This window comes from Macrobrachium rosenbergii, chromosome 4 (genome assembly GCF_040412425.1).
Source record: "Macrobrachium rosenbergii isolate ZJJX-2024 chromosome 4, ASM4041242v1, whole genome shotgun sequence".
NCBI lineage: Eukaryota > Metazoa > Arthropoda > Malacostraca > Decapoda > Palaemonidae > Macrobrachium > Macrobrachium rosenbergii.
This window is the reverse complement of record NC_089744.1, coordinates 77044671-77060992: the sequence shown is the minus strand read 5'-3', so window position 1 is coordinate 77060992 and position 16322 is coordinate 77044671. Positions and strand designations below refer to the sequence as shown.

Sequence of the window (16322 nt, the reverse complement as noted above, 5' to 3'; positions counted from 1 at the left end):
CGAAGAGCATATCTCAGCTGAAAACGACGAAGAGCATATCTCAGCTGAGAAACGACGAAAGAGCATATCTCAGCTGAGAAACGACCACATATCTCAGCTGAGAAACGACGAAGAGCATATCTCATGAGAAATGACAAGATCTCAGCTGAGAAACGACGAAGAGCATATCTCAGCTGAGAAATGACGAAGAGCATATCTCAGCTGAGAAATGACGAAACATATCTCAGCTGAGAAATGACGAAGTTCTTGAGAAATGACAGAATATCTCAGCTGAGAAACGAAAGGCATATCAATGAAATGACAGTTCTCAGCTGAGAAACGATGAAATATCTCAGCTGAGAAACGACGAAGAGCATATCTCAGCTGAGAAACGATGAAGAGCATATCTCAGCTGAGAAACGACGAAGAGCATATCTCAGCTGAGAAACGACGAATGACGAAGAGCATATCTCAGCTGAGAAATAATGTCAGCTGAGAAACGACGAATATCTCAGCTGAAAATGACGAAGAGCATATCTCAGCTGAGAAACGACGAAGAGCATATCTCAGCTGAGAAATGACCATATCTCAGCTGAGAAACGACGAAAAGAGCATATCTCAGCTGAGAAACGACGAAGAGCATTTCAGCTGAGAAACGATGAAGCATATCTCAGCTGAGAAACGACGAAGAGCATATCTCATAAATAACGGAGATATCTCAGCTGAGATGACGAAGAGCATATCTCAGCTGAGAAACGACGAAGACATATCTCAGCTGAGAAACGACGAAGAGCATATCTCAGCTGAGAAATGACGAAGAGCATATCTCAGCTGAGAAACGACGAAGAGCATATCTCAGCTGAGAAACGACGAAGAGCATATCTCAGCTGAGAAACGACGAAGAGCATATCTCAGCTGAGAAACGACGAAGAGCATATCTCAGCTGAGAAACGACGAAGAGCATATCTCAGCTGAGAAATGACGAAGATATCTCAGCTGAGAAACGACGAAGGCATATCTCAGCTGAGAAACGACGAAGAGCATATCTCAGCTGAGAAATGACGAAGAGCATATCTCAGCTGAGAAATGACGAAGAGCATATCTCAGCTGAGAAATGACGAAGAGCATATCTCAGCTGAGAAATGACGAAGAGCATATCTCAGCTGAGAAATAACGAAGAGCATATCTCAGCTGAGAAATGACGAACAGCATATCTCAGCTGAAAAGTAACGAATCAGTTAGAAATTCGTGGTGTTCCTTTCAGCGAATAATATTAGAAACAATTTCCTTCAAACAAGCCTAACATGTTAGATAAAAAAATGTTAAAGAATGTTAAGCAAAGAGACTCGTACATATAATGAAAAAGTAAAAAAAAAAAGCGCGGAAGTTTCTTCGGCCCAATCGAGTTTTCTGTACAGCGTATAATCAAGGCCACCGAAAACAGATCTATCTTTTGGTGGTTAGTATAATGCTGTATGAGCCGCGGCCCATGAAACTTTAACCACGGCCTGGTGGTGGCCTGTCCTATATCGTTGCCAGGAGCACGATTATGGCTAAATTTAACCTTTAATAAAATAGAAACTACTGAGAATAGAGGGCTGCAATTTGGTATGTTTGATGACTGGAGGGTGGATGATCAACTTACCAATTTGCAGCCCTCTAGCCTCAGTAGTTTTTAAGATCTGAGGGCGGACAGAAAAGTACGGACAGAAAAAAGTGCGGACAGAATAAAGTGCTGACAGAAAAAGTGCGGACAGAGAAAGTGGACAGAAAAAGTGTGGACAAAATAAAATGGTCAAAAAAAAGTGCGGAAGGACATACAAAGCCGGCACAATAGTTTTCTTTTACAGAAAACTAAAAATTGGAGGACTTTTGCACTTACATGACGATACAACTGAGTTCGTCAGATACAAAAATAAAAATTCATGACAAATTTCAGTCATGTTCCTTATTTTTATCTTCATTTTCCCCTAATTGTTACTCTTACTAATATAATAATAATAATAATAATAATAATAATAATAATAATAATAATAATAATAATAATAATGGTGAAGAAAGCCACCGTGGTATAAATGTAAATCATATATATATATATATATATATATATATATATATATATATATATATATATATATATATATATATATATATATATATATATATATATATAATTTTTTTGGTAAAAATTTTTCACTTTTATAACTGCTGTCATCTTTTAGTCAGATTGAGAAGGAGAATCGAGCAGGTTCTGGAAAGCTCTCGTTTATATATATATATATATATATATATATATATATATATATATATATATATATATATATAAATATATATATATATATATATTTTTATGAATAATAATAATATAATAATATATTTTAATAATAATAATAATAATAATAATAATAATAATAATTGTTGCATTTCTTCACCACTTTAGTGACCCATGCGATTATGAAATTTTTATGGATAGTAGTAATAATAATAACGTTGCTATTGCTGCTATAGTTAAAGTCTAGCATTATCCCATTATCCCATCCAAGTCACGACTCATTAATCACACCAAGAGGAAATAAGGGTGGCTGGATCTCACCAATCGATTTTAAAACCATGAACATTTTATTTACGATTACGACACCATCAACAGGTTTGTTGCTCCCTTCCAGCTCCACGCGGAGAGAGAGAGAGAGAGAGAGAGTTGACCAAAGTATCCATTACTCTCCCTCGGAAGGTCGTCAATCCTTAACATCATCTTTATCTCCCCTGTCTTATTATCGCCAGCGACTTCATTATCGAGAGAGAGAGAGGGAGAGAGAGAGAGAGAAAGATGGGGGGTTCCCCATCCAAAACATAATATGGATATAGCCTTCCATTTACCCCTCAAATAACTGACGATCATTAAGGTGTATTTCGTTACTCTTAATGTGCAATTCCGACTAATATGTGTCGGTCGCGTTGGCCATAACGCGATATACGGTTTCCTTCTTAATTACTACCTCTCTCTCTCTCTCTCTCTCTCTCTCTCTCTCTCTCTCTCTCTCGCTGTCGGGGAAGGAAGGCGTGGAAGCTAATATGAATTTATACACTTCACTGACACATGTGCGTTGGTGCTTGTGTGATTCTCTCTCTCTCTCTCTCTCTCTCTCTCTAGTGCGTCGGTGCTTATGCGATTCTCTCTCTCTCTCTCGTTCGTTCTTGGCTAGCACTCTGCAGGGCCCGCGTTCGAATCTCCGGCTGGCCAATGAAGAATTAGGGGAATTTATTTCTGGTGATAGAATTTCATTTCTCGGTATAATGTGGTTCGGATTCCACAATAAGCTGTAGGTCCCGTTGCTAGGTAACCAGTTGGTTCTTAGCCACGTAAAATAAGTCTAATCCTTCGGGCCAGTCCTAGGAGAGCTGTTAATCAGCTCAGTAGTCTGGTTAAACTAAGGTATACTTAACATTTTTCTTGTAGAAGGAAGGCGTGGAAGCTAATCTGAATTTATACATTTCACTGAAACATGTGCGTTGGTGCTTGTGTGATTCTCTCTCTCTCTCTCTCGCTGTCGTGGAAGCTAATCTGAATTTATACACTTCCTTGACACTCGTGCGTCTGTGCTCATGTGAGTCTCTCTCTCTCTCTCTCTCTCTCTCTCTCTCTCTCTCTCTCTCTCTCTCTTAGAAGGAGGGCGTGGGAGGTAATCAGAATTTCCACACTTCAATCATGGCACTCGTCCGTCGGTGCTTGTGTCATTCTCTCTCTCTCTCTCTCTTAGAAGGAGGGCGTGGGAGGGATAATTCATCAGTGAGATTACTCAAACGCCGAGCGTCAAGACGATAATAGCTGATGACGAGGAAAATGCTTTTCAATTTCTTTTTAGGGAAGTGGGTTACAGTGTAGAGCTGTATTTCTTGGGAAAATGTTGAATTATGTAGGTATATTAATAACGGCAAATCTTAAAGAACTGATTTTCTGTCTAGTCACCTCTGTCTGTAAAAATGGAAGAGCGAAAGGCGGATGCAGTCAGACAAACGATTTAAATGGGAACCATAAAACTGTATCTAAAATTTTATATAACTGAGAAGAAAGGAATGGACAACAAAGGTATACTTATAGGACATATGCAGTAAAATATCAAAAGAATATGAAAGCAATGTTAGACTGAAATAAAACAAAAATTATGAGCTGCAAAATATAAGCTAAGCTAAGGGGAAGAAATAATAATATGGTGGACCTGGGATAAAGGTACCTGTCTAAATAGAGAGAGAAATATAAAACGTACTATGCATTAGTCACACTAACAACACAGAGAAAACAAGCATATACACATATCTGCATGAACACCTGCGAGTGGGAATATAATTAAGTATTTCCTAATACAAAAATATCCACTGCTTACTTTAAACATCCACTGCATTTATTTGCGCGGCTGGGGGAATAGCCTCTTATTTGTCTTGATTATTGACTATTGTGGAAACCGAACCAGACATCATAAACAACCACGAACACTGATTTTACCAAAGAGCTCAACAATACCAGTATAGAATATTACGGAACATGTCTCTGTCTGTCTGTCTGTTTGTGTCCTCAGACAAAACCAAGTCATGTTCAGGAGAGGACATCATAGTCAAATACGAAAAATGATTTTACCAAACTGCTAAACAATATCATTACGGAATATTATCATGGAGTATGTCTGTGAACACTGATTTTACCAAACTACTAAACAATATTACTGTGGAATATTACCATGGAATATGTCTCTGTCTGTTTGTGTCCTCAAACAAAACCAAGTCATATTCAGGAGGCACCATGAACAAATACGAACATTGATTTTACCGAACTGCTAAACAATATCATTACGGAATATTATCATGGGATATGTCTGTGTGCACTGATTTTACCAAACATCATAATAGGATAATAAGAAACATATCTGTCTGTCTGTCTGTTTTGTCCTCAGACAAAACCAAGTCATGCTCAGGAGAACTTTTAAGGAAAAAGCTCTTTGCAACAATTAAAGAGAATCGCCCTTCCGTAACGGCAATGCAATTAAGTGCATTGGGAAACGTCATTGTACAGTCTGAATGCATTAAACAGCTTTCTTCCTCCCTCCTCCCTTTCCCTCAATTTACTTAGAAAGGAGATGATGATTTAATGATCGATCTCTTGTAGCGTCTGGTGACGGTGGTGGTAATGTCCTGACCCTTTTCCTAAATCCGCAAAGTTGTTATTTTCTGTTATTTATCGCATTCGTTATATTTATTTTTGTAATTTTCCAGTCCTTTAGTGATGTTGTTGTTGGTCCTTGTTTTTCTTATCCATTTCTTCTTGTTGTTTTGTTGTTAATCCTTGTTACCCTTCGCCTACTGTACAGTTCTCTTACACTGTCCTTGTTTCTCTCATCAATTTCTTTTTTTCTCTCTCTTGTTACCCTTCGCTTACATTTCTTCCTCCTTCTCTAAGTGATTTTTAGGATGATGCCAAAATCTCATCCTAAAACCCCCTCCCCAACCCGGGGCCATCCGGTCATCTCCCCCACCCCAGCCTCCAACTCTCACCTATGTTAGTGCTACAGAGCACGCACGCAAATTAACCCCCACCTCACCCCCACCCACTTCCCCTTAAATGCACGCAAATGCGAGCGTACTCGGTCCCATCCAGCCGAAACGACGCAACTTCTGTTGCAGTTAATGCACAGTCAGCCATCTACCTCCAGCAACTTTCAAATTGCATAATCAGATTCATTTGATTTACAAGCGACGCGAATGACTAACAATTAACCAATTTAATTGATGCATTTGCATAACAAAGTTTTGGTTATTTTTTTTTTTTTGGGGCGGCAGCAACACGAAACGCTTGTCCAACTCACACACAAAGGAGAGAGGAAAGTATATTGTAATTAACGACCCTAAATGCCATGTCGCAATACAAGAAGGATGGCAAATATTACTTACTTAAACTGATTTCCTTAGTGTGTATCACGTGAGGAGGAAAGTATATTGTAATTAACGACCTTAAACGCCATGTCTCAATACAAGAAGGATGGCAGATATTACTTACTTAAACTGATTTCCTTAGTGTCAATTACGTGAGGTACCAGTCCTTCTGACAGCCCTTGAAAATAAAAAAAAAAATTGTTTTTCTGGAACTGATCGTCTCAGTTTTGAAATCTTTTCCTCAAGTGATTATAGTATCACAACAGGTATCGAGAAAGCATGACACATGAACGCATCTGAAGAAGAAAAAAACTGAGTATCAGAATCCACAACCAATCACAAGGACCGAGGAGAAACTATTAAAAATATATTGTCAAATAGCAGATGAAACGGAAATTCACCAAAGAAGCAGTCATTAAAAAGTGCTTCAGATATCACATCGTGTAACCTTCACCGAATAAACAGTATGGCTGCTTACAGAAGTAGGAAAAGACGACCCGGTTAATTTATGAAGAAAATTACATGCTCAGTGAAATACTGTAGGGCCTTTTCACTCAGGTATTGTAGTTTTTCCAGTCACGTACAGTAGTTTTCAATCCAAGCTATTTCAAAAAAATAAAATAAAATACAAAATAAATAAATAAACAAATAAACAAATAAATAAATAAAAATTCGGTGTCCCCAAAACAAGGTTCTGAAAGTCACGACCTGAGGCCTGAAATAAACAGCTGAAGGAAGAGACAGGGTTGAATAGCCATCTTATAGCAGAGGCTATTTCCACCGATAAAAAAATAGGGGCTATTTCCACCGCTAAAAAAACAGAGGCTATTTCCACCACGGAAAAAAAAAATAGCAGAGCCTATCTCCATTACTAAAAAAAGCAGAAGCTATTTCCACCGCTAAAGAGGCTTCTTTCACGGCAAAAAAAAAAAAAGAATAAATAAATAAATAAATAGCAGAGGCGATTTCTACAGCTGCAAAACTCCAATTAACGTAGTTTCAGTTTGATCACTTTCACCTACAGAATTTTTTAACAAATAAAAACCGCTAAATGCCAATGGGAAAACAAATAAATACCAACAATAATGATGAAAGAATGAAAAGGATGCTGGATGCACCTGCTAAGACCTGCATTTAAGGATACAAAGGTTGAGATAGATAGATAAATCGGTAGATAATAAGACAGACACGCAGAATAAGACAATAAGACGTGTGACCTTTGAACAAACAGTCCGGATCATTTACCTGGTCAACCTACCAAGCTGTGGCTTAGATTTATAATTACCTCTTTCCTCAAATTATAAAGTAACGTTTTATAATTCCCAAAACGTTTTCCAACTCCTAAAGGAATTCGCCTGAACTCTGGAGATTATCGTGAGTCTTGCAAACCGATATTCATTACTGAAGGAAATTCTACTAAGAAAACAGGAGAAATTCATTGCAAATAATATTAACTGGTGCAATGACATAGATCTTCCACATAATTGCTTTTGAGGAATATTATACCCTCGTTATATATACATACATAAATACATATACACACACATGCATACACATATACATACACCATATATAAAAAACATACAGTACACATATATATACATATACATGCACATATACATACACATGATATATATATATATATGCATATGTATGTAAGTATGTAAGTAAGTATGTATGTATGTATGTAAGTAGGTATGCGTGCATATGTACATATTTATGAATGTGCTTGTGCAAAAGGAGTACCCAACGTCTTTAGTGAGCTCAGGAACGGACGTTTTAATTTTTATGAAGTTCCTTAACGTTCAATATGCCATTGCGCTTATAAGTCTCATTATTCTCCATATTAACTGTCAAGCAACGCCAAAGTTTCCATCATGAAAGCGTAATTACGGCCGTAGCGGCAACACACTTAATTATTTCGTAATTGAGCGTGACTTTATTGCCCTAGAACACTTTCCATTCGCTCGTTTGCTATGTAATAAGCTTAAGAGCCAAGTTAAAGTTAGCGAATTTGCGCAAGCAGAGTGCCCAATATCTCCGGCATAATCAGACAGGCACTTTAAGGCTTTATAAGAGGACCGTATATTACGCAATTCGCGTTTAATTTCTATCAAATGCCTTACCGCTCTTTTCCGAATGAAAGAGCGTGACGCATTTTTCATGAGCTAATCACTTAATAAGGAGAAAGCAATTGGCGAAGGATACTATATCTATTACACCGTGCGTGAAACTTTGGTAAACGGGCAAAACTTTACACATTATTGTTTTAATACAACCAAATTGGTCATATTTCCTTCCTCTAAGCACGGCCAATGAAGGGCTCCGACCTGCGCCGAAATTGGGCGTAATCTGAACGTGCACGCACGCCGTTCAGGACAAAGAAATAAAAGGCGAAAGCAACCATCAAACATTCGTCCATCTTCATTTATAAGAGACAAAACGCATCGCTCAAAACCCGAGACCAGTAATCAGTGGCCAACGAGCAAGCGATCTGTAGTGGCCATCAGAAGTAGCGGTAGTAGTACAGGGGATTTGCCTTTTGAAACGGCTCACCATAACAACCCATCATCCATCGCGGTCGAATGGAAGTCCTTGTGACGGCTCTCCCCCTCCCCCAACATGGCCATGAACGACATCAGTAGTAGTAGTAGCAGTCATGAGGGATCTGCCTTTAAAACGGCTCACCATAACAAGCGGCCGAATGGAAGCAAAGCCTTTGTGATGGCTCTCCCCCTCCCCCGCCATCTCGCTCCATCCGCTGCTAATTATACCGTAAGCGTCTGCGTGATGGATCGTGACATTATGCACCTCCACTCGATGGATAAATTTCGTGACCGCTCGCTAATGACTGGAAGCCATCCACCTGCCTACGGACGTACGGATGATGGATTCATTCCCGGGCAAAAACTGTAAATAACATCGGGGGACAGTTGAAGCACTTGGAAATTCACGTTGCATGTCTGCGGGATTTCTGGTCGGTCTCCGACTCTCTTTCGAGTTGTTGCTGTTTCCTGACGATTTCTCTTCGTAGTTTTATTTTTATAAATCTGGCCTAGGCGATCTTCTCATTGCTTCATCTGATCTCTATTGCATTTGAAACCTATGAATCGTCAAGTAACTAACAAAGTTACCTTGAAACTCTTTGCTCAAAAGGCGATCATTCCCATCGCATTGTCGACTCAACCAAAGAACTACCCAGTAGAATTGAACTAATCACTTTTTAGCTAAGAAGTATGGCACAATCAAAATAAAAAAGCTTGTGGTCGAGTTAAGCTCCTGCCGTGATGCAGAAATGATATTCCGCAACTATACAAAGATTTGATAACCATAAATTAAAATATAAGTTTATAAGAGTAATACACAATTAACCGAAGCACAGCTGACAGTCAGAGCGTTAACATTTTAAAAAACGTCAATGGTTAGGCAGATGTGTTATCAAAAAGATGCATTTAGAAATTATTTTCTACGTAATTACATTAATCTCTCTCTCTCTCTCTCTCTCTCTCTCTCTCTCTCTCTCTCTCTCTCTCTCTCTCTCTCTCTTACTGTGTTTATTTGCAAGAGAGAATTAAATACTATACTAAGCTAAAGAGTGAAAACTCAACGTTAATATTCCGTAGACACGAAATTCCAACAAAAGCATTAATTATCTAATTACACGATACAGAAGCAAGAGATTAATAACTATAAGCAGAAGTAAACTATAGATGCGAAAGTAGTTCCCCCTTAAATGCAAAACTGTTTTCGTAAGATGCAAAAGGGACCTAATATCCTGGAACTGTTTTAAATTATTCAGGATGGTGTTTCCCCCTTTTAAACCGAGTTCCGTGCGTTACCGTTGATCTGCGTCGGCGCCTTCGCAAAACGCCAAAAAAAAGGGTGCCATTTGCAAACGTCAAACAGCTTGATGCCAAGTGCCAGGGATACGTCTTTGATCACCAAAAGTAGTAATTTTCAAAAGCTCATTTCGCATGCACTCACAAATATCGCTCGGTCGCTTAGAAAATAGCATTTTTTCTCTCTTATTCTTTAAAGGTTCCTGTTTTATTATTTTTTTCTTGGTAAGGTTTCCACCTGTCACACAAAGTGATTGACGTCTAAAGAAAGGACAGCGATCGCATTTTGTTCTTGACGTTATTCCTTTTCCGTTGATAGAATAACTTTTTTTGTGGGGTGGGGGAATGTTCGCTTCATTTACGTCAGTTTTATTCAGATCATGCACACGCGTAAAGATCAACTAGAACGCATACTCTCTCTCTCTCTCTCTCTCTCTCTCTCTCTCTCTCTCTCTCTCTCTCTCTCTCTCTCACACACATAATACATATATCTCTCTCTCTCTCTCTCTCTCTATATATATATATATATATATATATATATATATATATATATATATATATATATATATATATATATATATATATATATATATATATATATATATATATATATATATATATATATATATAGCCAAAAATAAATCTAACCCTTCAGGCCAGCCCTAGGAGAGCTGTTAATCAGCTCAGTGGTCTGGTTAAACTAAGGTATACTTACTTACTTACATATATATATATATATATATATATATATATATATATATATATATATATATATATCTCTCTCTCTCTCTCTCTCTCTCTCTCTCTCTCTCTCTCTCTCTCTCTCTCTCTATATATATATATATATATATATATATATATATATATATATATATATATATATATATATATATATATATATTCATAAATTATAGTTTTATCGATAAGTCCTTTTCTCTAACAGAGGAAAAAGGACAGTAGTCACTGCCGTGTTCACCTTCTAACCGCTGGATAAAGGATGAATCCAAGCAGAAAACTCCTTGATGCGTCCATACAAAAAGCCTCCCAGCAGACGTACTGACTCCTTACCGATACTGTGCTTCTCTCTTTTATCAGACCTGTGCTCTTTTCCTCCCTAGATTTTAAGGTCTTTCTAATGCAACACCTCTTCTAACCATGTAACAAGCACTGGCTCGAATTCCTTCCCCTCAAACCTACTAAGAATGTCTTGCAAAAACCTGTGGTCTTCTATTCTCTCTACATGGCCAGACCGCCTCGAAGCACACTGCTCCATCTTTACACCTAAGCTAAGCTAACTTTTTGCCATATACTCTATTTCTTATATTTTTACAATTACAACTTTTCTCAGTCCACGCATTCTGCACACATAATTCACCTCAATAGCTCCCAACTTATATCTTTCATTTGCTCACAGCATCCACACTTCATTTCCACGACGGAGAGTTGGCTCAACAGTCGCATCACACACTGCGCTTCATTTCTGAACTCTTTGTAAAAATCTTGCTACTTTCTTTACTCTGTGTATTCTGTGATCCACCTGTATATCATAATACCACCATCCAAAGATCTACTCCCAGAAACTTCAATGCATCAACCATTTTCATTCTTCAACTATTCGTAATGGCATTCAATTCTTCTTTCTAACATCCATTCACCTTCAGTACCTTCATCTCTTCTAACACTTGCTTTCAACTTCCTCTTTTCGTAAGTACTTTCAAACTCTTTTTGGCAGACTTTACAGCTCTTTTAGGTAACCAGTTTATTTTTTCATTTTCTACAAAGCTTCACCCACATCTCTTGTCTTTTTCCTAACTTTTCTCGCTGATTAACGTCCAACAAAAACCAACCCCCAAAGACACAGGGGCTAACGAAATCCCTTGCCTCGACTGAGACCAATCTTATACCGGTTTCACAGGCAAATCACTCCCCCAAAGATTAATACAGCATAAACGTTCATTTAGGTACGGGAAACAGACCTCAGCTATTTTTAGCCATATAAATAACCATAACCACAGGATAAACTGGAATATGTCTCGTATAATTTATAGCAGCAATTGTCAGTTCAAATGCCAGATGGTGGAATCAGCCTTGATTAAACAAAGAAATGCTATGAATCTTTCAAGAGGTGCCTGGGATTCAGATATTATAGATAAAATCTTCCTCCAACCAGCGATCAAGAAGATTAAAGAGAAATTGTCAACTGGAGTGACTTAACGGCGGACCTATGGATCTTCTGGTATGAATACCGCTTTTCTGTAACCTTTTCTCATTTACTATATGGATCTTCTCTCTGAAATATAGCCTTTAATTTCCATATTTTGGCCTTTATGGGCTTTTCTGTTTTATCACACCGTTTTTTATCATTCACTATTTGCCTGAGGATATATAAGTGATAAATGAATTGGAATCACAGTTTCAGCGACTCTTGAAAACCATTGAGCCATCAATGGAGTCTTTAATTTCCATATTTTATTCCACCATTTATCACTTTATAAATTCCCCTCGGCGACTCCAACGGAGATATACCGAGTAACGTATTTGCTATAACTTCATATATATATATATATATATATATATATATATATATATATATATATATATATATATATATATATTATATTATTTATATATAAATCTATATAATTATATTACAGATTTATACACACACATATATATATATATATATATATATATATATATATATATATATATATATATATATATATATATATATATATATATATATATATATATATATATATACCCCTGAGACAACAATAATTCTTGTCCTCTGAGACTCACCCTCATGCCGAATCAGTCACCACACTCCTTATCTTGTTTGCATAATTATTCTTTTCACAATTCCGCCTAACAAGGATGGACATTTTTTTTATAAGAGCCCGCTAATCATCGGTCTCATATCTCCTCTGTATACACAGGTATTATTGATCATTCTTCCATCCATTATGTTAGCCCCTTCTTAATATTTGCTTTGATCAAACTCTCTGACGTTCCTACTTCGAATGTAAAAATAGATTCCTCCCTTGTTTAACAAGAAGTGAGTCGTAAACTCACAATTTTCCTTTTGCTGAAGATCTGCAATTCTTGTCCACGCGTACTTATGCATTCTTTATTAATTTCAGTCATTATCATTCATACCGCCCAACACGTGACTTTAAGTCAATATATATATTAGCCTACAAAGCATCCAATAATTATACTTTTGCCTAGAAGGCATCCATTTAGGAATAATAATTACTGGCCTTGGATATTACTAGTGACTCAGACGGCGGGTCAGGTATGAGTCATAATACAAAGTATTTGTTATTGTTTAACTATCCACGAACTATACCCGAGGTCATATCGTGTACAGGAATATTCGTCTCCTTTGTAAAGTCTTTTTCTTGTTTTCTTTTTTTGGGTGGGGGGACTGTAACTTGTTTTTCTTTTCCTTGTTCGACTTTACGATCCAGATTACAAATTGGTTATTTCTGAAATATTAGCATAGCCACGCTGACATATTGTATTCTGTTCTCACAAATCCTCTTTAAGCCTGACAAATTAACTGCTATTGCTAATAATAAAAATGTATCTACGATAAAAAAAAACCTTGTGCTTTACAACTGCTAAATTCTTCGCTGAATTTTAAATAGAACAGAACAGAATAGAATATGCAATTTAGGGCTTAATTAAACTTGTTCCAACAATGGAATGAAAATACATTCATATGTATCTGACAATATTTGACCGCTCTGAGCTTCCGTAAATGTAAAGAACAAGAATACTGGAACTTGCAGCTGAATAAATTTCTCTCTCTAGAAATTCTTACATTTCATTAGAGGAATCATCTACAACAAAAAAGCAGAATCACCGAATATCACTACATCAATCAGACAGATGGAAAAATGTTTTTACCTAATAATACAATCTAATGCATTTTTATCTATTTACTAATTTTTCAAATTTTTTTTAATATGTGAGATCTTTTCTTTCTTTATTTCCCATCACCTTCTCTTACTTCTTAATGAGCACAATATTCTTTGGAAGCTTGAATTTCATGTCAATGGCCCCTGTTGGTTTGCTTTCTTATGAATATGGTTGATCTTCTGAATGATGATAATAATATTGGCATGAATTTGGGTTTTGTTTACCTATTACAAAGACAAGTGATTAGAAAAAAATGTTTCTAATGAATACAGTCTGCTAAACTGCATGAGAAGCAATCACAAAAAACGTTTTAAATTATAATGAATATTTGAAATATATTATTACCGTACAAAATGTACAGGTCTACAAATCTAAAAGGTCTAGGGAGTATATGGTTTCGGGTGGGTGGAGAAAGAGAGAGAGAGAGAGAGAGAGAGAGAGAGAGAGAGAGAGAGAGAGAGAGAGAGAGAGAGAGAGAGGATCAAGCGGCTGGGGAGGGGAGGGGGAGCCTGGAAAGATTTCTAGGTTGACCGTGTGACAAAGGTGTTAATCACGTTTTGCGATCCAGAATGAGGTGAATGACACAGTACGTGACACAATACGTGACACGGGAGCTGACACAGTACGTGAAAGGAGGTCGACGTACTCTAAATGAAGCTTCTGGGCTCATCCTTGATTTTGCAGTCACAATATGAATAAGGCATTGAATTGCCTGTTTTTTTTTAAGGCTACATTTCAGCTAAAAAAAAACACCTCTTGCCGAATAATAATAATAATAATAATAATAATAATAATAATAATAATAATAATAATAATAATAATAATAATAATAATAATAATAATAATAATAATAATAATGCCCCATTACTACTTTATGTCATTATTACCGTTGATGTTATTTCATTGGTGTGTTGTTCCTTTTCTTATCGATAATTGATAATCAGGCACTTATTACAGTTATGATGTTACCTGTACGTGTTGATCTGTCAGCATATGAGAGAGAGAGAGAAAAAAAATATATCTTAGTTTAACCAGTCCACTGAGCTGATTAACAGCTCTCCTAGGGCTGGAGAGAGAGAGAGAGAGAGAGAGAGAGAGAGAGAGAGAGAGAGAGAGAGAGAGAGAATAATGCGAGTGAGCGTATGAGTGTAATAATAATAATAATAATAATAATAATAATAATAATAATATTCTAGTAAAAATACACAAACATCATGAACTGTTTTTATTGATAACTAGCATTTTAAAATTAACGTAATATTTTCAAATTCCCAATCAGGACCAAGTAAATGCTAGGTACAGTTTAAACGACCTACATTTACGGTCCTTTTTGAACATAAATGCTAGGACGTTTTGTTACTATACTTTAGCTTTGCAACTGTACTGTAATGATAAGTCAAGTGCTTGAAGTAATATACTTGTTCAAGTTCACTCTTTCCTGATTAGGAATAATGTGAGAAAATATTACGTTAATTTTAAAATCGCCCTTTGTACTGACCACGTGTTATCAACAAAAACAGTTCATGATGTAAGAAATGAAGGTAGTAGTGCATTTTGTACACAGTAGAAGTATTATTATTATTATTATTATTATTATTATTATTATTATTATTATTATTTTATTATTATTATTATGCACATATGCTCACTCGCATTATTTTTTTCTCTCTCTCTTATGCTGACCGAGCAACACAAACATTAATAATAATAATAATAATAATAATAATAATAATAATAATAATAATAATAATAAGTTGTCTGCAATAAAATATTTCCATGTGTAGCATGATATCAGCAACCACGGTGATATACTGTTGCATATATATCTTTCATAATACATTGCACAGCTCCGAACTTATAATAGAATTCCTAAGATGAATGTCCATTGTTATCTCATGTCTCTATATTTCATGCTGGGAGCTTTTCTTTATTTATGTTTCTGGGGTTCGGCTGTTCTTTCAAAATAAAATCAAGTAAGAAATGCGCCGAAGTTTCTTCGGCGCAATCGAGTTTTCTGTCCGGTGGTGGCCTCAGCCACGGCGCCCGTAAAACTCTTAGCCGCGGCCCACGAAATTCAGCCACGGTCCGGTGATGGCCTATGTTGTTGGTACCTTATAGCGCTGCCAGAAGTATGATTATGGCTAACTTTAACCTTATATAAAATAAAAGCTACCGAGGCTAGACAGCTGCAATTTGGTATGTTTGATGACTGGAAGGTGGATGATCAACATATCAATTTGCAGCCCTCTAACTTCAGCAATTTTTAAGACCTGAGCGGGGAGAGAAAAAGTGCGGACGGACAGACAAAGCCGGCGCAAATACTGTTCTTTTCAGAAAACTAAAAGGGTTTCTACAGTATACAGTCGGTGTGTATTTAAAATACAGGAGTGGTACAATTAAGCTTTTGATTTTAAATCGATACTTTTTCAGCAAAAGGGTAAAAAATATATCATCAGTATACAGTCGACTGAACCACTGATTTTAAATCTACATTGATTTTAGCTAAAGGGGCAAAAATATATCTACAGAATACAGTCGACTGCCTATACCCCCGATTTTAAATCGACTTTGCTTTTAGAAAAAGGGAGAAAAGGTTTCTACAGAATACCGTCGATCAGTATTTAAAATACAGAAGTGCCACAATGCCCCTTATTT

The 16322-nt window shown here is 36.5% G+C and overlaps 1 pseudogene; it reads left to right on the top strand.

Moving 5' to 3' along the window:
- LOC136838083 (uncharacterized) overlaps positions 1-8502 on the top strand; it is a 31802-nt pseudogene extending 23300 nt beyond the window's left edge.
- Positions 8503-16322: the final 7820 nt, after the last annotated feature.